Genomic DNA, 19112 nt, shown 5'->3' with positions numbered 1-19112 from the left:
GGTAACTCATTTAAAAACAACAGGAAAAAGATAAAATTATAGATTATCTAGAAATAATTTGCATAACATATAATGAAGACAACTCTAAACCTACATGTAAAGATGAAAAGGAGACCTGAGGGCCGGCTCTACCTTCCCTCTTCTAGTCTCCTGCTCCGCCATGGCTCCCAAAGGCAGTTCCAAACAGCAGTCAGAGTCTGCCATCACCATCTGGTTATACTGCAGAATATGGCATATGGATCTTACTCAGTCTGCTGTTCTGTATAGTGTGATGACCCTAGTAAGCACATATTTGGTAGCCTTTGCATACAAGAATGTGAAATTTGTTCTCAAGCACAAAGTAGCACAGAAGAGGGAGGATGCTGTTTCCAAAGAAGTGACTCGAACACTTTCTGAAGCCGATAATAGAAAGATGTCTCCTAAGGAGAAAGATGAAAGAATCCTGTGGACGAAGAATGAAGTTTCTGATTATGAAGCTACAACATTTTCCATCTTCTATAACAACACTCGGTTCCTGGTCTTGGTCATTGTTGCTTCCTTCTTCATATTGAAGAACTTCAGCCCCACAGTGAACTACATTTTGTCCATAAGTGCTTCATCAGAACTCATCGCCCTCCTGTCTACTGGCTCCAAGTAGACCATGTCTGCTTGCCCCCTGGCTTTGTGTCTATGGGTGGTCTGTGGTATATGGAATAGTAGCAGGCTGGTCAGGGTGGGAGACACACAAGATGCTTTCACAGTCTAGAGCCTTTAAAAAACCCAACAGAATATAATTCAGTATTTGTTTATTGGCTGTTTTTTGACAGATTGTTGAAATTAAATGAATTGAAAGAGGGAAAAAAAGGAGACCTGAATACCGAGACTATATATATATATATATATATCTTTATTGTATATATAATGTTATACAGATATCACTTTTCTCACTCCCTGGCCATCTTGGCAGCTGCTCTTGTTTGAGACCATCCCAATCAAAGGAGATGAAAAAGTCACTGGAGTCAATTGATTCTAGGCTCCAACTCATTATGAAAGGTGGAACGTATGTGCTGGGGTACAAGCAGATTCTTAAGATGATCAGACAAGGCAAAGCAAAATTGGTCATCCTTACTAACAACTTCCCAGCTTTAAGGAAATCCAAAATAGAGTACTATGCAATGTTGACCAAAGCTGGTGTCCATCACTACAGTGGCAATAATGTTGAACTGGGCTCAGTATGCGGAAAACACTACAGAGTATGCACATTGGCACGAATTGATCCAGGTGATTCTGATATCGTTAGAAGCATGCCAGAACAGACTTGTGGAAAGCAAATCATGCAAAATTTTCCTTCAAGAATACTTGCCAGAACTTTTTAAAAAATACATTATAAAGATATTAATTTATGCTGATTTATCAATTCAGTATAACCCCATCAAATACTGAGAGAAAAAATATTTTTAGAATTAAAAGGCTGATTCCAATTTTATCTGGAGAAGTAAATAAGGAAGAATGCTGACTTTTAAAGCAAAAGAACAATAAAAATGATTTTCCATGCCAGATATCAAAACACGTTACAAAATTATAGTAATTAAACAAAAATGTATTGGCATAGGACTAAAAAGATAGTTCAGTAAACAGAAGAGAGAATCCAGCAATAGACCCATGTTTTCATGGGAACTGTAGTGCATACTAATGAAAGAATTTCAAATCAATTGTGGTAGAACATAAGGGAAAAATAATCAGATGAGATTCCTACATCATGCTATACTTCAAAATAAGTTCCAATTTTTTTTTTTTTTTTTTTTTTTTTTTTTTTTTTTTTTTTTTTTTTTTTTTTGAGACCGAATCTTGCTCTATTACCCAGGCTAGAGTGCAGTAGCGAAATCTTGGCTCACTGCAACCTCCGCCTTCTGGGTTCAAGCAGTTCTCCTGTCTTAGCCCCTCGAGTACCTGGGACTACAGATGTGTGCCATCATGCCGCTAATTTTTACACTTTTTTTATTTTATTTTATTTTATTTTTGAGACAGAGTTTCGCTCTTGTTACCCAGGCTGGAGTGCAATGGTGCGAACTCAGCTCACCGCAACCCCTGGGTTCAGGCAATTCTCCTGACTCAGCCTCCTGAGTAGCTGGGATTACAGGCATGTGCCACCATGCCCAGCTAATTTTTTTGTATTTTTAGTAGAGACGGGGTTTCACCATGTTGACCAGGATGGTCTCGATCTCTTGACCTCATGATCCACCCGCCTCAGCCTCCCAAAGTGCTGGGATTACAGGCTTGAGCCACCGCGCCCGGCCCCATTTTTATACTTTTAGTAGAGATGTGGTGTCACCATGTTGCCAAGGCTGGTCTCAATCTCCTGACCTCAGATGATCCACGAACCTCTGCCTTCCAAAGTTTTGGGATTACAGGCATGAGCCACCACTCTCCGTCATAAATTCCAATTGAATTAATAATCATAACATTAAAATTTTTAACAAATATGGGAAAAACATACGAATATTTATAGACCTTTTTTTTTTCTTTTTTTTTTTTTTTTGAGACAGAGTCTTGTTCTGTCATCCAGGTGCAATCTCTGCTCACTGCAACCTCTGCCTTCAAGCAATCCTCCCACCTCCACTTTCCGAGTAGCTGGGATTACAGCTACTATGTTGGCCAGGCTGGTCTTGAACACCTGACCTCAAGTGATCTTCCTGCCTTGGCCTCCCAAAATTCTGGGACTACAGGCTTGAGCCACCTCGCCCAACCCAGAAGACATCATTCCTAAACAAGATAGAAAACTTAGAAGCCTGAGCCTTCTGTAATTCATAAGAAGAGATGATGATTGGGTGTTTACATGCATGCGTGAAATGTGCCACAATGTTGGAACATTACCCATCTGACCTGAACTTGAGGAGGAAAAAAAAATGAAAACTTAGAAGCCACAAGGAAAACAAGAAATCAACTGACAGATATAACTACATGATGCTTTAAACTTTTCTGCCCAGGAAAAAAAAATCATATTTAATAAAAGACAAAACAGATTGAAAGGAAATAGATGTAACATATAACATAAAGAGATTAACTGCTATAATAGGTAAAAACTGAAGAGTTCCTTCAAATCAATAATGAAAAGACAATTCAATATAATAAGGTAAAATAATAAAAGGAATAACATAAAAAGAAAAAAGTGATCAATGAATACAAAGATTAATCATCTTTTTTAGTGATCTCCTATCAGATTAGACAAAATTGAACAATTGATAGCATGTAGTTTGATAAGGGCATAAGGAAAAGGGCATTTTCGTCACTATGCATCTGATTGTAAACAACCATAGCATTTCTGTGGGTCAGTTTGGCAACATTCATCAATATGTTAAAGATTATGCCCTTTGATGGAACAATATTACTTCTAACAATCCATCCTACAAAAATACTTACACATGTGGACAAATATACATATGGATATTAATGATATAATAGAGAAAAATTTTAAAACATTCATCAATGAAAGAAATGACTAAGTTTTAATATTTCCATATGAACAATGAAACACTATATGGCTATTTAAAAGAATTGGGTTATTTTATATATACTTCTAGGGAAATTCTTGAAGATATAAAGTTCAAAAAAGAAGTCAGAAGGCAATCTAGATAGATTGCATAGAGTAATATTATTCATCCCATTTGTAAAAACCCATGTATGTATCTGTGCATGAGGAAGCATGGGAATAGTAAAAAACCTGAAAAGACATACCACAACTTGCTAACAGGAGGTAGAATTCTTAAAAAGGAATAATGAAAGGGAATTTACTTCAGTTACTTTATATACGCCTGTCCTATTTGAAAAAGTTACATGAACGTATCATTTTCTCATTAAAATTTTTAATGGAATAAAATAGGAGTTAACAAACTGTAGTATTAATGTTGTTTCTGCCTTATGCAGAACTGCTTGGTAATATAAAAAACAACAGAATTACAAAATCCAGAGCTTTCTCTTGTTACGTGTTCATTTTGCCTCCTTAATTTTTGTATTTATGTAAATAACTATAGCTTTTATTAAGGATCAGCTAATACTAAGGTACTAAAAATGTTACTGGAGTTTCCTTCTGTACCCCTTTTAAATATACACAAAGTCAACTTTTAAAGCTGGCTTTTAACGTAAGCGTGATCTAAAAGTTTATAATGTTTCCCAGAGGACTCAATGGCTCCAGAGGACCTACCACTGTGGAAAAGATGCCGTGTCAAAATGACTCGGTGCAGTCATGCACTGGGCTGGACATCAACCTTGAACCACATGATACTGGTGACCGCATAATGAGACCTCCATTCAAATTTGAAGGCTGATCTATGAAATTCTAAGATTCTTGAGGGTTCTTTTAAACACAGTTACCAGGCATCTGAAATCACTTTCTGCAACTTAATTACAGTATAATCTAGAGAAAAATCACTTCACCTTTCCAGGCCTTGGTATCTACTTCATCATTCAAACGATTCTAATTCTTACCTCCCATTTATTATAAAGATTAAGCAAAACAATGTATCTAAAAATGTTTTAGAAATTATGAAGTTGCTGTAAGACATTGTTTTTGCCAATATATCAACAGTTGATCTTCCGAAAATCAATTTGATACTCCTATCCCCACCCTTTCCCTTCTATGGTCTGGAGTCAGATTTGCTATAATTTAATGAGAACTTCCTATATGCAGGTCTTCAGGAAGAATCTCAAACACATACTGGAAGGTAATGCTCTTATTACTCCCATTTCTCAGATGAGAAAGATTAGGCACTGAGCCCCAAGTCACAAAGCCGGAAAATAGTCAAGCCTAGATTCAAAGCTGTTTATTTGATTCCAAAATTATTTTAACTGCTGCTTCTAACAAAGCACTCCCTCCCAGTAGATTTATGTTTCACATCTTTTAATACTGATGAGGATAATAATCATTATGAGAATTATAATTGCTATAAATTATCTCTTTCCAACAATTTTTTTTCAAAATTGAGAGAAAAGCAAGCTTGCAAAAATAAAATTTGCATAGGTATTAACAAAATATTGTCCAAAGAAATTCAGATTAAATAAATTATTAATAAACTGCTGCTAACAAGATTGGTAAATAGCACTTAGGAAAAAAGAGAGAGAGAAGAAGAAAACCTAAAGAAAGTTTGTTTATCTATCTAGATTTTCTGTGAAAAGGATGAGGGTTTTTGTTTTGTTTTGTTTTGTTTTGTTTTGTTTTGTTGTTGTTGTTGTTGTTTTGAAACAGAATCTGACTCTGTTGCCCAGGCTGGAGTGCAGTGACGCAATTTTGGCTCACTGCAACCTCTGCAAGCATTCTCGTGCCACAGCCCCCCAAGTAGCTGGGATTCCAGGCATGCACCACCATGCCTGGCTAATTTTTGTATTTTTAGTAGAGACAGGTTTTCGTCATGTTGGTCAGGTTAGTCTCAAATTCATGAGCTTAAGTGATCCACCCGTCTTGGCCTCCCAAAGTACTGGGATTATAGGCATGAGCCACCGAACCAGGCTGGATGAGATTTTTTTTTAACTAATGTAAATTTTTTAAAATTACTGCTTACCACCTGATAAACAGCAAGGCTGGCTGAAATGTCCAATTACCTTAAAGAGCTCTGGCTTGTAAAATAATTGAGAAAAAGCATAGACTAAGAAAATAGGCTATAAGAAATGCAAAATTTGGGGACACAGCATTCCTTAATCACATAAAAGTCTAAATGTTAATTAAAATTGACATTAATTAAGAACTATAATCCCACCTCCCTCAAGAGAAAGTTTGGCTTATTGGAAGAAAAGGACAATTTAGAATCACCAATTCTCCTACACACAGTCTACAGCCTTCAGTAATATCTAGTCAGCGTCTCAGGATTCCTTTGAGAATTCTTCCCAAGGGCAAAAGATGGGTTCATTGCAAATGCTTACATTACAAATGAGTACTTTATTGCAGCCCTGCTGTTACATGTTTTTCTTATCTTCCTTTCACTTCTATATCTAGTCAGAGGGTTTCAACAAACCCACCTTATTTCAAGATGATAAGATAGAAAGGAAAATCAGCCTTTATTGAGGACCTGCTAAATGATGGGGCTTGGAGTTACTAAATCTCAAAACCTTCATTACAGCTTCTGCCTATTTTCATCCAAATCACAACAGAAAATCTCTTACAAAGAACACGTAAAAGCAGTGGCTCGTGCCTGTAATCCCAGCACGTTGGGAGGCCAAGGCTGGCAGATCACTTGAGGCCCGGAGTTTGAGACCAGCCTGGCCAACATGGTGAAAACCTGTCTCTACTAAAAAAATAATACAAAATTAGCCAGGTGAGATGGTACACACCTGTAATCCCAGCTACTCCGAGGCTGAGGCAAGAGAATCACTTGAATCTGGGAAGCGAAGGTTGCAGCGAGATCTCCCCACTGCACTCCAGCCTGGGTGACAGAACAAGTCTCTGTCTCAAAAATAAATAAATAAGTAAATAAATAAATAAATAAATAAATTTTTTTTAAAAAAAGAAAACCTAAAACAACATCACCAAACCTTATCTTTAGATATCTCTATTAAATCTTAAGAACACTTTCGTTAAGATAGAATATTTTATCCACATTTTACAAAGAAACTTGGCTTTAGAGAACCTAAGTCAGCTGTATCAGTTCACAACATAGCCACCAATGTTTGAGCCTGAAATTGAACCCATGTCCTCAAATAGATTAGTCCTACTACACTATAGCTCCTTCACCCCGGGGTAGCACATTCCCCAAAGACAAGTACTGTGTTATTAGTGACAGTGACAGCTAAAAGCACAGTGAATAAAATTATATTTTGAAAGTTGGTTGAACACGGAAATGTTTAATGCACCTGGGAGATGTTAGTATTATTAAAGAGTGATCAAAGTGGGTAATGCAGTTTCCAGTAATAAAAATGATCATAAAATACAATCATAAAGTATTGAAACAGTTTCTTATATAGCTTCTGGGGCCAGTCCCTAAGAGGAATGCCCCCCAAATCAATTTGAAGATTGACATGGGTCTGATGGGTGTTCAGATAAAGTGATAATTACAAAGGATAGTTCCTTGTTCCCATGAGTTCTGATACAATGACAATGAGAATCAACATTCTCAACTTCATATTCTTGCTATGTTCATGCACATATATATGTACACACACTATGATAATTATATATATATGCATATATGCATAAGATGACATAAGCTGCATTTTAATATGTTTCATAAAATAGTCCTGAGGGACTCATTAAGAATTTAATAAGTTTTTAACAAAGCATTAAATAGAAAGATATGGACCAAACAATATAACTAGATACTTGCCTATTTGGTGTCCAATAATTTTTTTTACAGTTCTCCCTCCCTAAACTGAGTGTTTTGATTCATTCAATTTAGTGGGAGAGACTGTAAAAAAAATTATTGGACACCAAATAGGCACTGTATTAGTAAAAATAATAATAATAGAACTGTATTAGTAAAAAGAAGTTAAAGTGAAAATCAAATTATTTTCAAAAAGTAGCGATGATGCCTAGAATATGATAATTCTTTATCCTGCGTGTTGTTGGATTTATTCTCAAAACACCACAATTATAATATGGATTTTGGAAATGAAAAGTTGTAAAGAAAACAATTTTTTGACCATTTGGTGAAAAGAATACTGTACAAAACTAGATAGGAAAATTACTACCCATTTTATTCAATTAACGGCCACTCTATAGTTTAACTATTCAGGACATTTAAACTCACAGTAGAGGCTGGGCACAGTGGCTCACGTCTGTAATCCTAGCAGTTTGAGAGGCTAAGACAGGAGGATCATCTGAGGTCAGGAGTTTGAGACCAGCCTGGCCAACATGGTAAAACCCTGTCTCTAGTAAAAATATAAAAATTAGCCAGGTGTGGTGGCATGTGCCTATAATCCCAGCTACTCAGGAGGCTGAAACAGGAGAATTGCTTGAACCCGGCAGGCAGAGGTTGCAGTGTGCCAAGATTGTGCAGCTGCACTCCAGTCTGGATGACAGAGAGGAAACTCTGCCTCTTAAAAAAAAAAAAAAAAGAAAGAAAGAAAGAAAGAAAGAAAGAAAGAAAAAACCATAGCAGAAAAAAGCAGGAGATGAGGAAATTAAGAGTTAGTGTTAGAAAATAAAATGTCAAGGACATGAAAAAATATTCTGATCAAGAAAGGAAGCTGGTCTTGTCAACATAATCAGAAGGAAATGTCTATTATTTATTAATTGTCGTTTTCTCTTCTCTGCTTCTTAGGAGGACATTTTGCCCCTACTGATGCAACTGTTTCTGTGGTTGAGTCAGACAAACATAAAAGACTGTGAAATGACCCTGAGAAGTTCAAAGACAAGGCTCTCTTCTCAGTAAAAAGGAAGATCAGTTCACAACCTCCTTGAAATCTGCATATTTTTAAGGGAAGAAAGTAGAGAAGAAGTGATGCTCGTGAAAAACTGGCTTCCTAAATTATTTTAAATTATAAAATAACTTGGAGTTCTTCAGTCTTTTCTCTACAAAGTATATTTATTGGGTCTATACTAAAAACTTGTATAACTACTGGTTCTTTATCAGAAGGCAAATTAAAACAATTATAAGGAAGAGTTTAATAAATCATTATTCAGTGATCCAAACTAGTTCTCTGTCTAGAGATTATGGTGAAAGATTATAAACAGCCTTGGAAGTCAGTCAGGGAGAGTTAGATCGCAGGCAACTAGAAGCCAATTTTTGATCAGAGGTGTGACAGGAGAGATATATGTGGCATAGAATGCCCTGGAGAGGGAAACAATGACCTAGGAGATAATTCAGGCAAAAATATCAAGAACTTTGACTTGAGTTTTAGTCCTGGGAAAGAAGAAAATACCAGAGATGTTTGAAAGGAAAATAAATCAACACAACTTGACAAGGATAAGCCACAGGGGTTCTGAGCTGACAACAAATTATACAGTGAGAATTCCAGTCTTCCACTTGATACTCAATTATTCTTATATTTAGTAAAGTCTAATCAATAGGAATTTTAGAGGAAAAAGCAGCATAGGGTAATATGTGCCTGAGATGTGAAAGATGATGAGGTGAAAAGAGGTTTATAAACTAATCAAATGGGAAAAACATTCAGGGTTTGTTTTATTTTATTTTTTGTTTTAGTTTTTAATTCTAATTGATAGTGGAGTATTTAACCATACTGAAACCTAAGGAGGCCTTAGCCTGAAAAATGAGGGAGAGAAATAAATACAAAATATCTCCAAGAAAGCTGATGAAATCATCAGGGAAGAAAGGAAGAGAAGGAAGGGAAGGGAAGGAAGAGAAGGAAATCATCAGCTTTCCTGGAGACATTTTGGAACTCATTATGGAATATCTTGAGTGGAAAGTAGAGGACATAGTACACCAAATCACTCAAAAGATGAGCTGGCTTAGAAGGGGAAACAATCCCCTGGCTGTGAGAAAGTGGTGAGAAATACACAAGCAGCAATAACTAGATCAGTAAGGAGACAGCTTAAAATACAGAGCTGAAATTTCAGTTAGCCATTAGGATAGGAAATTCTGACTGCTGTGTCATTGGCATGAAAGCAGTATTTAAAGCAATGAGAATAAAATCCAAAGTTAATTAGAAATTTCCCTTAGGTATTTTTTCCTCAATATTGGATTAGAGCCAGGTATGACGGTACATGCCTGTCCACCCAGCTGCTTGGGAAGATGAGTAGCTTGAGCCCGGGAGTTTGAGGCTGCAGTGAGCTCTGATTAAGCCTGTGAATAGCCATTGCACTCCAACTGGGCAACATAGCAAAATCCCACCTAAAAATACACACACACACACACACACAGAGAGAGAGAGAGAGAGAGACACACACACGCAAGCGTGTGTGTGCACGCGCGTGCGCGTGAGAGAGAGAGAGAGAGAGAGAGAAAGAAAGAGGAGTGGAAGATATGTAGAAGATACAGAAACAGCAGGATAGGGCAATGACAAAGTGCCCATCTGTCTCAGCAGCTCACAAGATACTGGCTGGTCTGGGCAGCTATTGGGATTTTAAGCAAATTATTTAAGACCCTTATAACAGGGAACTCACCTAATTGATCTCTGAATTTACTGTGGGTATTAAATAAAATAATATATGCAATAGTGATTAAAATTTTAAAACTGTCAAGTATTTACACCTAAGATCAAAATGTAAATCAAATTCCAACTGTAACCTTAATATTGGATTGGAGCCAGGTGTGACTTCCATCTTCTTAATGGAAGAATGTCACATTTTCATTACCTCCTACATTCTCTGCTGTGAGTCCCCTCCATCCCAGGAATCTTTACAATCTTCTCACAGTGACACAGTGAAGGGCTCTACCTTATTTTTATCTCTGATCTCACCTCTCAGCCACATCTCACATCTGGATTGTCTTCCCAACTTGTAACATCCCCTCCCTTTCTCTATGCCCTATTTTACCTACATTCCAAAAAGCTTCACTCTGCTCTAAGCAACACTCACACTTTTGCCCCAGGAAAGGTAGAGGTAAGATTTTGGCACAGCTTAACCATTTATGTTTTCATTTGGTTATGCAAAAATATGTTTTGTGATGATGACATTCTGCATAAAGTTACTAAGGATGTTTCCAGATTCAAGAATCTGTCCTGTGAGATTGTGTGTGTGTGTGCGTGTGTGTGTCTGTGTGTATTTCTCTGAATGCTAATTCCCATTTTGCAGATGCAGATGTGCTCCTAAATTCTCTTACAGCACATAAAGTTTAATGTTTAATATATTTTGAACAATTTTTAGTGTATCTTGCGCATTTTTGTAACCGTCACAAAAACTGGAAACATCCCTTAAAATTCTTGGCTTTATCGAAGGCAGCATGGTGTAGTCAAGGAAATAGTGTCACAGCTTTGGAATCATTTTGAAAACCCAGTCCGGACCACTTAAGAGCAGCATAAACTTGAGCATGTTATGTTATGCCTCAGGGATCTGATTTACAAAGAAAATGGGAATAATGATTTCTATTCTGTAAGATTACTGTAGGATTCAAATACGTAATGGAGGCAAATCATGGTACATCACTGTCTGGTATAAAGTAAGTACTTAATAAATACCCGCTGACAAATAAATGTCTGTGTCCTTCCTAGTCATCACATCACAAAACCTAATACAGTGCTGAAGGCACTGAAAAGTCCAGCAAACTGGAGGGGGGCTTACTAAAGTTCTAGTCTAGCAGTAGCTTTATAAAAACTTTATATTTATTGATTGCAAAAGTTATTTATAAGAGTTAATACATCTTTTTTAACAACTGCATTATCATTTGGAATAAAGGTGTTTGATTTTATGCTTTCATTTCTAAAACCATAGATTAGTTCAAATAGCTCATTTCACCCACTGTTTTAATCTCCTTTTTAATATCAGAAAGTGTTTATGACTAAAAAAGCAGTAAAAATTTACCCTTTGTATGGCTTCTTTACTTATCATGCTGAAGATTCAGCTTTTTTCTATGTGAATGTTTTACCCACACTTCTGGTCCACCAGTTAAGAACAATGAGAAAAGTGACTAGGTAACTCTGTTTAAGATCAGGAACTTGATTGCCTGATCCTTTTAATGAAAACTTTGATTGCTTTTCTTTATTTACTTGCCTCTTATCTCTGAGAACAAAGTTGGAAAGGGAATTATGCCTGTGCCCTCCCCAGTCCCCTACCTTCATTCTGTTCTTTCAAAAGCTGATAGAGAAAGTTTTCAGCCTGTCCCTGAAGGATAAACATTGCAAATTTTGAGAAATGCTACTATGGATAAGCTTTGATTCAAAATTTCTAGAGAAAACTTTTTCTTTAAAACTTTTCCTGCTTTTTATTTACTTGTCTCTAATACTATGTTCTACTCTTTGATCCTTTCAAATATTAAAAAATTTTGGCCAGGCATCATGGCTCATACCTGTTATCCCAGCACTTTGAGAAGCTGAGGTAGAAGGATTGCTTGAGCCCAGGAGTTCAAGATCAGTCTGGGCAACATGGGGAGATCCTGTTTCCAGAAAAAAAATACAAAAATTAGCCAGGTATGGTGGTAAGTGCCTGTAGTTCCAGCTACTGGGAAGGCTGGGGTAAGGGTGGGAAGACTGTTTGAGTCCAGGAGTTAGATCAGCCTGGACAACAGAGTGAGACCCTGTCTCAAAAATTCAGTTGGTGTGCCTGAAGAGCAGTGGCCAAAAAATATATTCTTGTTTACAGTGGTTTTGTTGTGATCACTTATTCCCACCATGTGGAGATCTAACATGCCAGAAACTTTATTCCTGTTGTAGATGTGTTAGTTCTTGACTCTTCAGACAGATAAACAGTGACTCTGATGTTTCCTAATTATGAAAGAATCTTTCTATTTGAGTACTACTGGATAGTTAATAGAGAATACTAAAGCAAAGTCTAAAAGTAAAGAAGATTTCAGTTTTAGTATTAATTTTTAAAACTAATAAAGCTCCTACTACAGGCTGGGCACAGGGGCTCATGCCTGTAATCCAAGCATTCTGGGAAGCTAAGATGGGCGATCACTTGATCCCAGGAGTTTGAAACCAGTCTGGGCAACATAGTGAGACCTTGTTAATTAAAAAACAAACAAACAACAACAACAAAAAAACTCCAACTAAATATATCTTTTGTGCTTATTACAACCATTTGAGTGTTTATTAGATTCCTAGAAGCCAGATAGCCTTCAATGAACAATGACTAACACATTACTGAACTTTATTTTCCAAACCTTGCTGAACATCAAATGCCAAATCTGTAAAATGGGAAAATGATACAAGTTCAGATTCTTTCATAAGGGTGAAACACAAGCCTCGCAGACTCACACAGTGTGGTGTCTGGTACACAGTAGGTTCTCTTCCCTTCCTCCTCCTTCTCTTTATACATATCTGCATGAAATCATATAGGGTTAACAGACATTGTGCTTGTAATAGCACTGCCGATTTAATCTGTATTTTATTTTTGTGTGAATATTGACTGTATAGATATAATACAAATTGGGCATAGGCTGAGAGAGTGAATGGCTGGTAATCTTAAAGAGGATTATAATGGATACTAGTATTCAGGTAAAAATCTCTATGAGAAAGATATATTTGATATATTGATTAAGCATCCTTGAGATTTATAAACCTCAAATGGGCCCTTATTACTGTTCTAAAGTCTTACCATGCCCCAAAGTCTTAATCCTATACCTCCTAGTTATTGTTCCAATACTTCTGTAAGGTAATCAAACTTCAACTCTCCCTTTTCTTCTTTCCTCTTAGCTGAATAGAAGCCGTCAGAGGGAATCTTTCTCATCTTCCCACCAGCAAATCTATAGGCATCCTCTTCTCTTATCACTGAATTTTTTTAAAAAAGCAGAATGTCTTTTAAAACCCAATTTCTCAGCACGTGCCCTATATCCTCATCCCTTCATGCCTTCTCAGAAATCATTTTCCCCTCTTTTCTTCTTTTCCTCTTTTATCTTCATTTTCGTTTCTCCTGTATTAGTTTCCAGATCAGTCAAATGTGCTCTGATGCCTTCCATCCAGGACAGCATAACACAAGCCAAAAAACATTAGCTAAGTCGAGCATTCCTTATCTGAAATGCTTGGGACCAGAAGTGTTTCAGATTTCAGATTTTTTTGAATCTTGGAATGTTTTCATATACATAATGAGATATCTTGGGGATGGGAACCCAAGTCTAAACACTAAATTTGTTTATATTTCAAATATACCTTATGCATATAGCCTGAATATAATTTTGTACAATATTTTAAATAATTTTGTGCATGAAACAAAATTTGTGTACATTAAGCTATTTTATTACCTTTTGTGGTGTGCTTGCATGGAGGAATCTGAACGTGCAAATAAAACACATATTGCAGCAGGCAGGGGCTGGGAAGATGTTTTTCTTTTTGGAGACACTGAATAAACTGGGTGTCGTACATGTGTGCTTTTACCGTGACCCCTCACACGAGGACAGGTGTGGAATTTTCTACTTGTGGTGTCATATTGGCACTCAAAAAGTTTCAGATTTTGGTACATTTTGGATTTCAGATTTTCTCATCAGGGATGCTCAACCTGTACTAGCCCTCTCTAGCTACTGCCTTGTCTCCCTAAACCTTTACCAAGTCCAGCTTCATAAAGAGGTTAGGTTCTATGCCATCATCTTCCATTTTGTCCTGAACATACTAAATCCAGCCTTCACTCTCAACATACTACAAAAACTGCTCTAGATCCTGTAACCAGTAATTTCTGTTCTGCAACATGCAATGGAAACTTCAGTATTTCATTTGACCACTCAATGGCATTTGATAAAACTCACCACTCCTCCTTGAAACACTGTCTTTGTTGATTTCTCTGACATCACACTCTCCTGGCTTTCTGTCTACTCTTTGAGAGTTTCTTCTCTGTCTTCTTTGCCATCTTGGCTCCTTTTCAGCAGAAATTACTCAGGGCATCATTCTGTAATGTCTTATCTTTTGCATTTTCCTGTGACTTGGCTCCTGAAAATATTTTCATGTGGAATGATTACAAATCTATATTTGTATTCAAAACCATAGTTCGAACTCCAGACTCATATCTGTAAACTTCACTCTTCTACTAGGATGTTTTATAGGCCCCTGAAAATATGTTCTAACTGATCTCTCTACCTTCCTCCCAAATCCATGCTGAACTCTTCCTCCTCTTGGGCTTTGCTAGTTCTTCCATCTGAACACAGCTCTTCACCTCTTTACCTGGCTAATGGCTACTCATCTTTTAGGTTTCCACTTAAATGTCACTTATTTCAGAAGGTCTTCTTTAACTCTCCTAACCAAATTATACTATCTTATGGTACAAAATGGAAATTTAAATGGTCACATGTACTCCCTATTTTCTTTCAGAGTACATGTGACCATGACCATTTAAAGTTGTATTTGAGGCCAGGCGTAGTGGCTTACGCCTGTAATCCAAGCACTTTGTAGGCTAAGGCAGGCAGATCACCTGAGGTCGGGAGTTCAAGACCAGCCTGACCAACATGGTGAAACCCTGTCTTTATAAAAAATAAGAATAGTAATAATAATAAATAAAAAATAAAGTTGTATTTTAATTTGTGATCTTGTTGTTAAATGCTGGCTTCTCCCCTGTCTTGTTAGGCTAGAAGCATTTGAGTGGGCCTTCTGCATTATTAATTCCCTCGTCTCTACAAATCTGCTCAAAGTTTATCTTGAGTGAGGCCTTGCCGGGCCTACATGGAATTAAACTCAACTCTCCCCTGAACTCCCATCTCCCTTATCTTACTTTGGTTTTCCCCACCACTCTGCCCCTCCCACAAAACTTACAGACTTCTAACATTTCATATAATTTGCTGACTTATGTTTTTTAATTTGTGCTCTTCTCCCTACCCAAGAATGTATGCTTTATAAAGATTTCTTGTCTGTTTTGTTCATTGATATATCCCAAATGCCTACTACATGATAGGAGTTCAATAAATACTTGCCCAGTGATTTGAGGGGCTGTGTCTGTTTTGCTCCCCACCACACTGCAAGGTAATCAATTTCTGTTGAATTAAATTTCAGGTAGCATAAAATCTAAGATGAAGGATGAAGCAGAACACCGCCAGCACAGTGGGATCACGTATGCTGTGAATGCACGAATGCTTCCAGATGATAAAGGCATATTTAATTTGAAATCTACAAAGTGGCCATCATCTTCTGTATTGTTTTTTAAGCACACAGTTAGTCTTGCTTTTGCTTTTTTCTTCACATGTTAAGAAGTTTTAAGAAATAATAACACAAATGTAAGCTGTATGAGAGGAAAGACCATGTCCATATTTGTCCCTGGTGTGAGCTGATGTCTAATGCCTTCTTCCTCGCACTTAGGAGGACCTTAACACTTTAGGAATGAATGACTGACCTCCTGAGTGAATCTGTGCCATCAAGGGAAGATGGCAGCACCGGAAGTGGTGGAAAAAGCCAGGACTCAGAATCATCAAGGCGACTGAGCTCTATTCCTGGCTCTACCATTTCAGAAACTATCCTGTGCCTACTTCTTCGTCTATTGAGAGGGGGAAGCCAGGTGCTCCAGTCCAACTTCACTAGGTGATCTTTAAAATGGAACCTCTCAAGGTCAGAGACTGAGTTTGTCTTGTTCCATGATACGAAAACAAGGTCTAGATTATTGTGTTTGGCACGCTGGGCCCTCAAGATTTTGTGGAATGAACTCTAAAATTCTTTCCAACGCTAACATTTTGCAGGAAAATAATAGGTCTCTTAAATAAATTGTTCTTTTTTCTAAAGAAACGTATACACAGATTATTATCTTGCAAATATGTTAGGGCAGGGTGAAAGGGAAGTACACATAAAGAATAAATGGCCGCTTCTTCCCGGGGAGTTGGTTACAGACACCGGTTTTACATTTTCACTATGACCTCTTGGGTTCTTTAGTCATATTTATAGAAACACTTTTGGCGCTTTATTTGAAACCTTGAACTCTGCGTGTGAGCACAGCAAACTCCTGAGGAGCCACACTTGCATGAGGCTGCTTCTCCACCAGTTCCACGTTCTTGGCCTTCTTTCCCTGTCATTACGTAGTTTTGCAAGAAGAACAACAACCGTTTCCCATTTCCCAGCCCTTTCTTCCTCACCCATCCTCCGCCTGCACCCCCTTCCCCATAACTGAAGAAATCCCTTGCTCGGACGACGCTGTCGCTGGGGGAGGTTGGGGAAAGGGTGGCCCAGCCCTCCGCGGCCGCCCGCAGCGCCCTCCAAGGAGCCCCTGCCTACCACTTGCTGGGGACCGTCGGCTTTCCAGCCACCCTAGAAACGCGCTTGCCTATCAAAAAGAAGTCATCTTTTCTACTGTAAACTAGAGGCCGAGACCGTTCTGGGGGAGGAAATCTATGTGTTTACACTTTTTTTTTTTTTTTTTTTTTTGCCCCGGAGCTGCTGCGGGAATTGATTGGCTCCCTAGCGCCCCTGACGCTGGGGCTGTCCCCCCGCCCCGCCCGCACCCCGCCCCCTCGCGCGGCCATCTGCTTCGCAGTCTGTCTCCCAGTCTCTCACTCGGCCCCTCTCCCCTCCGCCACTCACGGCCCGCGGCTCCCTCACCGCCACCCCCCAGCGCCGGCTCCGCCTCTTCCCCCTCCCCCGGCCCCGGGCTCCGAATTTTCCCCGGCCGTTGCCAGGGAGACCAGCCGATACCAGGCAAATAGGCGAACGCGAAAGAAAAGGGGGGAAGCTACACGGCAGCCTGGTAACAAAGGAGCAAGAAAAGCAGCCCCCAAATGGAGGGCTAAGGACGCGTCTGGGAGAAAACCCGAAAGCGAGCTAGCAGTCACCCCAATTTAAAATAGAAGGGGGATGCAGAGGAAGGGGTATGATTCATGTTGGGGGTGTGGGGAAATCAAGAGCTTTTGGGAATCGCCTGGATGGTGGTATGGGATCAGCCCAGTTGGCTTTTCAAGTTGGAATTGCTAATACAAGGGATTCGCGTCCATCCTGGCGGCTGGGGTCGTGGGCCAGGCCAGCGGGCTCCCTTAAGGGTAATAACACGTTTGTTGGCAAGATGCACTTCTACGGAAACGTCTTTACATCAGCTCTGGGGAATAATACGACCGTGGTCGAATAATGCATCTCAAGGAACTGGACAGTGAGAAGACGAAGCTTCACGTAACGATGTTCGGCTTGGTGATTTTCAAAGCAACGCTTGAACAAAGAGTTACTGGCTTGAACCAACCGTCTTTGTCACTCAGAGTGTGACCTATTTCCCTGCAATGAGCAGAAAATAAAACTGTTCGAGAATTCAGAGCCAGCACCAGGAGAAATGAACCATTCCCTCGACTGCTTCTCACCTTCATAAGCGAAAGATAATTCCTTGCAGGATCACCAAATGTAAAAGAGAAAAGGTGGTCTGATTTTGCCACGAGTGAAAACTTTGGGAAGAAAAATGTGGGTGTTAGTGGAATGCTTATTAAGCTGATTCCTTGGTCCCCCTCACCTCCCATACTTTAAGTCAGTGCCTTGTCTCTCACGCACAAATAGCGTCTGGTACTTCGGTGGCAAGGAGTGCAGTGACAGATGGAGGTATCCTGTGTTCCATTATAGAAGCTTTTCCTCTAACCCAAGTTAGACTTGGAGCTCTCAGGGATCTTGCTATCTCTTAACATGAAGAACATTTCTCCTAAGAACTGTAATCCGGTTTAGAATGTCATCGTTGCTGCCTCCCTTCCTTCCAGGAGCACATTCGCCTGCGTGTGCACTCACACACTCACACGTTCAAAAAGTCCATCCGATTCTGGCAGTAGGCTGAAAACGATCCATATTGACGCGAATAACATCCCAACTGTAAATATGGATTCGTCTACTCGAGGCTGTGTCTCTTTTCACCCATAGAGGAAAATTATGTCATTTCGAACAGTGACAAAACGCGAAGAGTTTCGATCTTCTGTAAATGGCTCTCGCTTTGAATTGTAAGGGGGAAAAAAATCAGTAATTGGGAATAACCAGAGAAGGGGGAATTTGGTGAGCGCCCAAGGCCAATCTCAAAATATTTTATTTCATGCCAGTGTGGGAGAGGGAAGGGAGTGTGGCTTCGCTGTTTGCCGCTTTTGCATTTTCCACATCTGGCCTACAGACCTAATTCTAACTTGCAATCTCGCTTGATGAAATTCGATCTTCGTGATTTAAATACCTTTCAATTTGGGACGATTTAACCATTGCAACAGTTGAAAAAACAAACCCTGCGCATTATCTGTGAAACCAGTATGAAAAAAGAAAGAAAGAAAACATGCTGCAAACACACAAATCGCAACCATTGTCCTTAACACTCACATACACACACATACACATAAACAATCGGGAGAGATGGGGGAGGGGAGCGAGTGGAGAGAGACACACAGATACAGAACGACGAGAGTCAATGCGAGTCAAGTTAACGCTTTCTCCGCCCCGTTGCACAAGTACCCCCCTCCCGCGTTAATTAATTCCAAACAAAGCAAGCCAATCAAGAAATGCATTATAATTTTCAAGCAGAGGGAGACGAGTGGCATGTATTTTTTAATTGATTTATTTATTTGGAGGACATTAATTCTCGGTCTGAGGCTGATTTTCAAACCGTTTGCAAAGCGCGGCTCCATTGTTCGCCGGGAGCGCAGGCCCCGCCCCCTGCTTTGTGTGCGGCGCGCGGATTGGCCGACGGGCGC

The 19112-nt window shown here is 39.0% G+C and overlaps 3 pseudogenes; all 3 read left to right on the top strand.

Annotated features, from left to right (window-relative positions):
- The first annotated feature begins 201 nt into the window (after nucleotides 1-201).
- Nucleotides 202-673, top strand: LOC101042427 (translocon-associated protein subunit gamma pseudogene; annotated as a pseudogene).
- Nucleotides 670-1355, top strand: LOC120363277 (large ribosomal subunit protein eL30 pseudogene; annotated as a pseudogene).
- A 1416-nt stretch (nucleotides 1356-2771) lies between these two features.
- On the top strand, nucleotides 2772-2863 carry LOC120363515 (small nucleolar RNA U13; annotated as a pseudogene).
- The last annotated feature ends 16249 nt before the right edge of the window (nucleotides 2864-19112 follow it).

Source organism: Saimiri boliviensis, chromosome 4, assembly GCF_048565385.1.
Source record: "Saimiri boliviensis isolate mSaiBol1 chromosome 4, mSaiBol1.pri, whole genome shotgun sequence".
Classification (NCBI taxonomy): Eukaryota; Metazoa; Chordata; class Mammalia; order Primates; family Cebidae; genus Saimiri; species Saimiri boliviensis.
The sequence above is the reverse complement of the archived record's forward strand: the minus strand, read 5'-3'. Positions and strand labels throughout refer to the sequence as shown.